Here is a 9,710-nt window from a genome sequence, read left to right as displayed (position 1 = left end):
AACCATTACACCATTGGTTCTGGTGAACCATTCTTCATGACCAAATGATCCTAAGCTTGGTGTGTGGTACCTCAAGGTGATCCAAGTGCAGGCAATTTTGAAGACTGTGTTGGCTGTGGGAGGATGCAATGCAGAGTACCCATCACAATTCGGCAACTGTATGGGTGGGAGTTAAAGTACTGAGTATGTGTCTTGAGCTCCATGCTGTTCTGTATGTCAAGCAAGAGCTGTGATAGGCACTACCTAGCCTCGTTACTCCCCTGCTCACTCATCTTCCTATGTTTACTTCCATGTGAAATAAAATCTACAAAAGAGTTGGCTGCCTTGGTCCACCAGCCTCTGTTACAATAATATCATCATCATCATCATCATCATCATCATGTGCATCATCATGTGCATTGTCACTGCTACCGAGAATATAATATCAACAATACATCTTTCATGAAATAAAATAATATATATAGAAATAATAATATATATATATATATAATATGAATAATAATAATATATATGATTATATACTGTATAATATAATAATGATAATATATAATAATAAAGGTGAATTTCATGAAAGTTTTGCTCACGCGATTATAAGATAAGTAGAGCACATTGCGATATCCTTCTCAAGCTGACACCAAAATATTTAGTGGTAAAATGCGGTCAAACTACAAACAAAACTGTCAGAAAGTTAAAGGGGAAAACGTACAGAAGGACATTTTGAATGCGTTTTATCCTCAAGACTCGTGAAGTGTAAAGGACAAGAGGCTATTGGCAGGGAGAAGAATTTGAATGTGAAAACTGTGAGAATTTTACCATCACATAAAGGCTTACTTAACCGGTGATGTATACTTTTTACGAACAATGCATATTTATTTGCACTTATCCATTCTTTCCTTGACTGTAGTCTGTTTAACTTCCAAACGTTCTCCTCTTTCCCTCTTCCACAACTCTCCTCCCTTCCCTTCCATCCAATCCCTCTCTCCCTCTCCCACACTGCCCGGAATTCCTGGGCCGTGCGTGGGAAACTGTGCTCCTCTCTGAGCCGATCCTTCCCTCCCCTCTTTCACACTTCTTATCCTTACTTTCTCACTCACGAATCCATCTCAAATCTCAGCCCCTCTACCTTAGCCCTCTCGTCTTCACCATCCTGCCTATCTCCTCCATTTCCCCCCTTCCAACCCCTACCTTTTGGTCACAGTCTCTCTCACACATGGCCTCGGAGCGGCCACTGCGCTGACCGCTCCGCCGCGGCCTCTCAGCGGCATGAAGGAGCGACCCGAGATCAGGTGAGTGGCTCGGCCGGACAGTTGGTGAGGGAGAGATGGTGTGATGTTTCGATTTTGAGGAGGATATGATGAGATAGGATAGATATATTGGATGGGATCGATGGTGAAGCAGATTGGTACTGATATAGTGAAGTAGTGATGGTGAAATGAAGATGGTGAGTTGAGATCGGTACGATGATATGTTGAGCTAGATATCTCCATAAAGCGGTGACATTGATCACGTAGGTTTGCAAAATAAATTCCCTTCCAATCTCGGTCAATCTAAATTGACGTCATCATCATTTAAGGTTTCTTTTTCCAGAATGATTGCGAAACAGAATTGTTGAGATTGTGAGATGGTAAGATTGTGAGATTGTGGTATATGGTGAGGTATACAGGTATACAGGTGAGATACCACGGAGCACCACTCAAAAGGGTACTGAATGGTCACATAGTTTTGCAAAACGAAGAGGTGCTTCAGGCAGAGCTGATTAGTTGTAAAGTTTCGTATAAGATGGAAAAATGGCAAATATGTTAATTGGAGAAGCGGTGTTACAGACGGTAAGGTGCCATGAATATAGCTCCGGAAAGATAAATGAGGAGTGGGACAGAAGGGAATAAACTTGGAGTTAAGTTCTGAAATTCCTCAAAAGTGATCCTAACATACCTTTTGTCAAAATAATAAATAAATCAATACTTCCTTCACTCTCAGGAATCATTCCCTCAGTTCCTTCCTCCTGTATTTCACTGTCTATTCATAATTGCCTTACACTTCTCCCATGCTGTTGCCCTTATCTATTCCACCCACTTCATCATCACTTCCACAAGTCTGCTGCTTCCGCTCACCCCTTATCACAACCCTCACTTCATCCTCAGTACCTCATTTTAGTGATTTGGGACTTCTCAGAAGCTTATCTGCACACTTTCTAGCTTATCAGCAGTACTGTCATGAATCGTTATACACTTGATATGACCAACGTCCACCGGTGGGGATACTTTCATGTGATGTGCCCGTGTTCACCCTTCCACATCCACTCTTAAGTTGCCAGAGTGTGTTCTGTGCAGGAAGGGATCAGACCAGCATTTCCATTTGAAGGGAGGAATAAAATGCTGCTTTAAAACACGAGCAAAGTAAACTTAATAAAACTTTGTCTGACTGCTGATAAGGAAGGCTGAAAGAGGGAATGTAGAGGTAAACAAAAATGGGGAAGAGTTGGGGGATGGCGAGTTGGAAGGGGGTGGGATATATAGTTATAGGATTAATGGGAAAAGAAAAGGATATACCATGTATGTATGTATATATATATATATATATATATATATATATATATATATATATATATATATATATATATATATATATATATATTCATTGACAGTACATGTTGGGCATTTCACTTGTTTTCATAATAAAACCTGCATGGATACTGTTATCAGGAAGTCGGTAGACTTCCCATATAGGGATAGATTCGACACTCCATAGGTTTAATCCAACATAAATCCTCAAAAAACAAAATCCACCAGGGTACAAAGTTATAAACCTATAAGGTACCCACTAGTCATCTGTGGGGATTTCAATCCAATAACACTCAAACTTTTGCACAGCATCGCTGAGCTACAAAACTGACCGACTCAACACAGCCTGATTGTAGTTCTTCTTCTTTTCAGACAGCCTAACTCAAAATGGTTTTAAGCTCAAGACTTGGTTTAAACATGAATCTACTGCATTTTAGAGTGGGAAGGTCCATGACTACTCAAATTTTTTCAAAGCTCGAAATGATTCCACTAAAGGTAGACATAACTATGGATAGGACTAAGAAGGGAGAAGATGGGTTGTCTGGACAATGCTTGTCAATTAGCCAGGTGAGGACGGGCCGTAGCGACACGATTTCCCAAGGGCTAATCACACCTCAAAAGGTGTGCTTAACTGCATAATATTGCATACAGTCCGACAACCATTGTTGCCGCACGTAACCGATAACTATAATCGTATAAATATGACAATTATCGCAGGCATGACGCCACATGCACAGGATGCAGAAACTTTCTTCTGTCTGTAAAGCTTTCAGACACACGCGCAGTCGTATCGTCGACTTGTCGCCTAAAGTGCGGAAGACATTAAATACAGTCAGTGAGTAAAAATGTAAACACATTTTATAAAATTATAGAAACGAGTAATAAAAAAACGACATTAAAATAAATGTAATTAAGGATTTGGGGATGATATGCCATGAAGTATGTAAACAAGGTAGGGATGGACGGATGGTCACAAAAAACTATCATGTAAAGCCATTCCTACATCTTGCCTTGAATGATGGTTGTGCCTGCAAATGATACAATACATCTCCCTCGATTTGGCTTCATAAACACTGGTTGAAGTGTGTGTGTGTGTGTGTGTGTGTGTGTGTGTGTGTGTGTGTGTGTGTGTGTGTGTGTGTGTGTGTGTGTGTGTGTGTGTGTGTGTGTGTGACACCTATTTAATATTTCACTGGTCAAATTCATGCATGGAAACAATCAACAAACAATATCCAATGCAAATGATTGCAGGGGTGAACAGAGAACAAACATCATTCAAATATCTAGGGATGGTTTCACATGATAATTTATTTTGACCATCCCTACCTTGTTTACATGCTTTTTGGCACACCATCCTTACATTCTGTTACATTAAATTTTTATTTTATTTTATCACTTGTTGCATGTATATTGGAATGGACTCAGTCCCCCAAACAGATGACGCGAGACCGCAGGAGAATTATCTCCCAAGACGCTGAGCGGCAACAAAACTGCACATGTGCCGTGAATCCACCACAATGTGGTTGTGGTTGTTTTATTGATTTAACCATGCTGGCTGTTTCAGCGCATGTGGTTTGCTTAATGGGGTTGGCATGGGGGGTGGGGGTGGGGGTTGACTTACTTACACCCAAGGATGACATTGCGACTCAAAATACACAGCAATCGCTTTTTTGAGGGTCTCGTCTGTGTGGCCTGATCTCTGGCTGAGTGTCCACTGTGAGCTGGGTGGCCATCCCTGCTGTGTGTGCATGAGGTGCTTTGTCCTCCCTTAACTTGGCAGCCCTCTGGCCCTCTCGTGTGTGGGTCTTGCGCATGCGCTGTCACACATGAGGTGGCACACATTGAACAGCCATGTTGCTTAAACTTGTCTAAGAGGCTCTGATAAGCTGGTTTGTCTTTTGGGTTAATGATGCTTTTTCCACATTCCCTCTCTAAGCTAGGATGAGTAATTGCAGCTGCGGATGTATTCGTAAGACAATAAGACCAAAATTGTGGATACCTCGTTTGTTACCAAGGAGACAGATGAATTCTGTCAAGATGCTATCTAAAAAGTTGCATTAAACCGGTGTGTGGCGAATAACACAATTCCCTAGCCTTAGTGTGGTGAAATGAAGTAAAATTGAGGCACATCCAGGAATCCTAGATGTCTTCCTTGTGAAATTCAAATGCATTATACAAGGATACAGAAGAAACTTTAACCCAGGAGGAAGCCATTTGGTGAATCATCGATGTGCTACATCAACGTCACATAAAATCCAATCTACTGTATTGATTAATCGACTCCAGGGGTGGGTGAGCAGGAGGATTGGGGTGAACGGAGGTACAGGCACAGGTAAATCTTCTTGGTTATGGCATTAATGATGCACCACCGCCAGAGAACACTCACAACACAGGACCAGGATATGGGAACTTGGAAACAAGTACCGTGATCGGCATGGATGCGGACCAATCTACGACACAGTCATTCCCACCAGAACTTAGCGCGACATCAAGCTGATACCGAACTTACCACCTCTGAGAAAGGGAACTAGTCTATTCCTAAAACATCAGGCACCAATAAATAATTTTCATCTTTTTTTCATTTCCATTAACAAATGACAGCACATTCACCTTTTACCAAGAAACTCACAGACATCACAATGATGACACATGTATATAATTAGCGATCAATACCCAACCTAACTCCCAGAAATGCCAATGTCTATGCATCTCCTATCCCCACTATTATTCTTCTCGGTAACTATCGAATTCCAACTTACATTTATCTTCTGTTTCTGCTGCCACTACCTTTGCAGGGAGATTATTCCTTGGACTAACTACTCTCTGAGTGAAATACCCCTCCTTACTGTACTCTGCCTAACTCTCAACTTCTTCACTCTGTGGCCCTTATTCTTGGCATTGTTCATTCTGCTGAAAAAGTCTTCTGCATTTATTTTGTACACATCATTATCTTCAACATTTCTACCGGGCATAGTGGCTTGCGCCTGTAATCCGGCTACTCGGAGGCTTGGGTTGGAGGATCGCTTGAAGACGGGAGCTCTGCACTGGGCCGCGCTATGAGAGGGTGTAGGGCAGCCCGGAATCATGGCGAAACCCAATCCTTATCCCTGTGTCATAAGAGGCGACCAGGGTTGCGTCAGGAAGGGCATCTGGCGTAAAACCTGTGCCAAATCAGTATGCGGATCATAACAGATGATCCGCTGTGGCGACCCCGAAGGGGAGCAGCCGAAAGATGAACAACAACAACAACAACAACATTATCTTCAACATTTCTATCATATCCCCTTGAAATTGCCTCTTTTCTTCTTTATAAAGTCATGTCTCCTTCAGCCGATCCTCGTAGCTCAGTCTAGCTTGCCCTGGAATTGATCTTGTCTCCCTTTGCTGAACCCTCTCTTTGGCAGCCTTATACAGATGTGACCAAACCTCGACACAATTTTCTAGATGTGGCCTCACTAAATTCCTGAACAGTGTTAACACCACCTCTATTTATTTATAATTGATCCCCCTATGAATACATCCGAAAACCCTATTTGCTTTACATGTACACAACCCGTCAAAAGTTTTAGAACACCCCCATTTTCCCAGTTTTTATTGAAATTTAAGCAGTTTAATGTTTCAATGTACTCTGAAATTAAAGCAGAAAACAAATAAGCAATTGTGGATTAAAAATAAATCATGGAATCGTTTTGTTGAACAAAATTTAATCAAAAATTTTGACTCATCAAAGTAGCCACCTTTTGCAAATGTAACAGCCGAGCATGCTCGTAGCATTATTTCTGCAATGGAAATCAAATATTGTTCGGAAAGTTCTTCCCAACACTGTTGCAGAAGTTTCCACAAACGTGTTGCACTTGTAGGTTACTTTGCTTTCACCCTTTTGTCCAGTTCATCCCAAACCAGCTCGATGGGGTTTAAGCCTGGATACTGTGCTGGCCATTCCATGATTTGAAGCCTACCGTCTTGTTCTTTTCTTCTAAGGTAGTTCTGACATAGCCTGGAGGTATGCTTTGGGTCGTTAACTTGCTGTAGGATGAACCCCTGACCAACTAGGCGTAGACCAGAGGGTATTGCATGGTGCTGCAAAATCTTGTGGTAGCCCTTTTGGTTCAGGGTGTCAGTCACTCTGTGCAAGTCGCCGACTCTGGATCAAGCAAAAAAACCCCAGATGATCACGCTTCCTCCTCCATGTTTGACAGTTGGTGTCACACACTGAGGAACCATCCTTTCGCCTACTCGACGGCATACAAAAACCCTGTGTGATGAACCGAAGATTTCATATTTTTATTCGTCGGTCCATAAGACCTTTGTCCAGTTTTCAGTAGTCCACTGGCGGTGTTTCATGTCCCAGGCAAGCCTCTTTTTCTTATTTTGCCATCTTAGCAATGGCTTTCTTACTGCCACTCGACCTGTCAAACCTGCAGCTCGAAGTCTTCTCTTCACAGTTGAAACTGAGACTTCCTAACTTTGACCAGTGTTAAGCTGTGCTTGAATTGAAGCTGCTGTCCTGTGAGCCGCCTATCACACAAGCTGTTGACTCTCAGAAACTTGTCTTATGATTGTGTTGTGGCTTTGGGTCTGCCAGACCTCTTCCTGTCAGATTCTCCTCCAGTTTCCAAGTGCCTTTTGATTGTGTAGGAAACTGTACTCACTGACACCTTGGCTTCTTTGCAATTTCTCTAAAGGAATGACCTCCACTTTTAAGGGTTATTATGGTCTGTCTGCCATTCGTTGTTAATTGTCTTTTTCTCACCATTATGATAGCAACATAACACTTCCTGCAGTACAATGTTGTCCAAATAATGCTTCAGAGGGTGCAGCAACACATTCTGCTCCAACACTGCTTTTATACAGACAGAGGGTTTGTAATTAATCAACAAAAGTTGGGACACCTGTAGGAATTGTTTGCATCAACTTTCAAGGATTAATTTACTTCCACTGCGGCAGAACAGCTGCAGTTGCTAACCCATTACTTGTTCCCTGAAAGGGCCTTTTTTAATAACTCTGAAATTTACATCATTTTTCAGTTTTTGGTAACCTAAACTTTTTTTAACCTCTGCCAGTTTACCGCTTAGCTTTGTACCATTTCAGGATATTCACTGGACTTGAACTGCTTGAATTTCAGTAAAAACTGGAAAAATGTGGGTGTTCTAAAACTTTAGACCGGTAGTGTAGCTGCCTCACACTGTGCTGTTTGCTTACCTTCCTATCTATTACCACCCCCAGATCCTTCTCCTGTGTGGCAAGCTCAAATAATACCCTTTGCATTATGTAGTCCCTATTTTCATGAATATTACACATCACCAGCATCCTACATTTCCCATGTTAAACTGCTTCTACCAACCTTTAGCCCAATCTGTGAAAATATCTAGACTTTCCTGAATTTCAACACCACTTCTCTCCTATCTCCATTACCTCTAAACTTTATCTCATCTGCAATTTGGAAAACACAGTCTTAGCTCCACTGTCCATATCGTTGATGTAACTTAAATACAACAATGGTCTCGTTACTGATCCCTGAGGCACCCCACTACGTACGACCTACCAACCTGAGATCCCCCCACTCACTCAGACCCACTCTTCGTCTCCTATCACAAAGCCAGTTTCCAATCGGGCTCACTACACTCCCAGCTATTCCCCAAGCCCTCAAATTAGTTATCAGGATTCTATGTGGTACCTTCTCAAATGTTTTCTGAAAGTGTAGATCCTGTTATGTTTGTGGGGTAGATTGAGGAATTTCATCGGAGAGATAGGATTGTATAGAGTTGATTGGCGCATGGATATGTAGGAAACATCTCGATGCAAACTAAGTAGGGAAACTGTGAGCTTAAGTGTTACTTGTCACCAGACAGGGGGTGGTGCGGTATTAATTAGATAGGGATTAAGGATAAATCCCCCCAGTATGTAATCGCCCCCCTGTGACTTTTCCCTATGTTTTGTATTGCAAACCAGCAATGATAGAATTGCGTTTTTGTCACGGCACCTGCCATTACAACCGAGTTGCCTGACCAAGTAGGAAGAAGCCCCGACTCCAAGGGTGATGGCGTGCGAGGTCACGCCCCCGAAGCTGGTGATTGATGGGTGTCACGTGATCAGGAAGAAGAAGAGCACGAAGGAGGCAGGCGATCAGAGAGGATGGGGAAGCAGCTTGTAGCGAGAAGCAAACGCATGAGTGGAGTTCGGTGTGAGGGAGGCGATCAAATAAAACCGGAGTGCATCGTTGCAAGAGAACGGGGAGCCTGGGAGACAGACACGGTCGGAGACGAAGGCTCGAAGTGGGACAGAAGCCAGAGAGGCCGGATTACGGCAGTCGAAAGAGCAGGGCATTACGGCTGGATTTCCTTTGATGCATGAAGAAGAGTGAGGTTGCAGTTGTAGTTGTGAGAAGGACGTGACTGGGACAGAGGGTCTTGCTTCGCTCTCCTCTCTGCACGACGAAATAGCTGTGTGATTCTCATATTCGTAACGAGCCAAATTTGCTCTATGCTGAGCAAGACGCTGGCCATTGACTCTTGGCTGGTTATGAGAGACGGACCTCGAAGCCTCGTGTACATCACCGAAGGGAACGGCACCATTCTGCAAAGCAGTGGATCGGCAAGAGCATCCGACGAAGAAACTACACCGCGCTTTGGGAGCCCTGACTTCAAATATTGCCTCACTAATTGCTCCCCGCCATTTTTTGGGCCGTAATTACCCGCATAGTGATGACACGGTCCGAGCACACTTCCTTAGCAAAAAGATTGCCTGGACTCAGCTAAGTGAAGGAACGAAAAGGGATTTCTTTATTTTCTTTATTTTATATGACCCCTTGTCTGTGTGTGTCTGAGTGCGGGGGGCGCTTCAAACAGGAATTTCGGCTGTAGATTACCTTATGTTTTTCTTTCATTATTATAAGTTGAATTATTGTCATTGTACGTATTTGATTACTGTCATTCAATTATCCATTTCATTTAATTTAATTTGCTTGTTTCCGTGTTTCTGTTGTAGTGGGGCAACTTAGCATAACAATTGTGCATTTTGGGAGGAAAGCACCAAATTTGGCACACTAGTAGCCTATCATATTATGAACAGATTTGGATATTGGGCCATCTCAAAATTTTTGATGGCAGTGGAAAATGGCTGCCACACCCATCAGCAGCTGAATTTGAG

The 9,710-nt window shown here is 42.6% G+C and overlaps 1 protein-coding gene across 2 annotated transcripts in view; it reads left to right on the top strand.

The window, feature by feature from the left end:
* Positions 1 to 985: 985 nt before the first annotated feature.
* LOC147016773 (thrombospondin type-1 domain-containing protein 4-like) overlaps positions 986 to 9,710 on the top strand; it is a 174,729-nt gene continuing 166,004 nt past the window's right edge. For both annotated transcript variants that reach the window (XM_085845751.1, XM_085845752.1), the window contains exon 1: positions 986 to 1,286. The gene's annotated coding sequence lies outside the window, so the exon portion shown is untranslated. The remainder of the gene's footprint in view (positions 1,287 to 9,710) is intronic.

Source organism: Eptatretus burgeri, chromosome 11, assembly GCF_056783735.1.
Source record: "Eptatretus burgeri isolate ZD-2024b chromosome 11, Ebu_testis_v1, whole genome shotgun sequence".
NCBI classification, from domain to species: domain Eukaryota; kingdom Metazoa; phylum Chordata; class Myxini; order Myxiniformes; family Myxinidae; genus Eptatretus; species Eptatretus burgeri.
The sequence above is the reverse complement of the archived record's forward strand: the minus strand, read 5'-3'. Positions and strand labels throughout refer to the sequence as shown.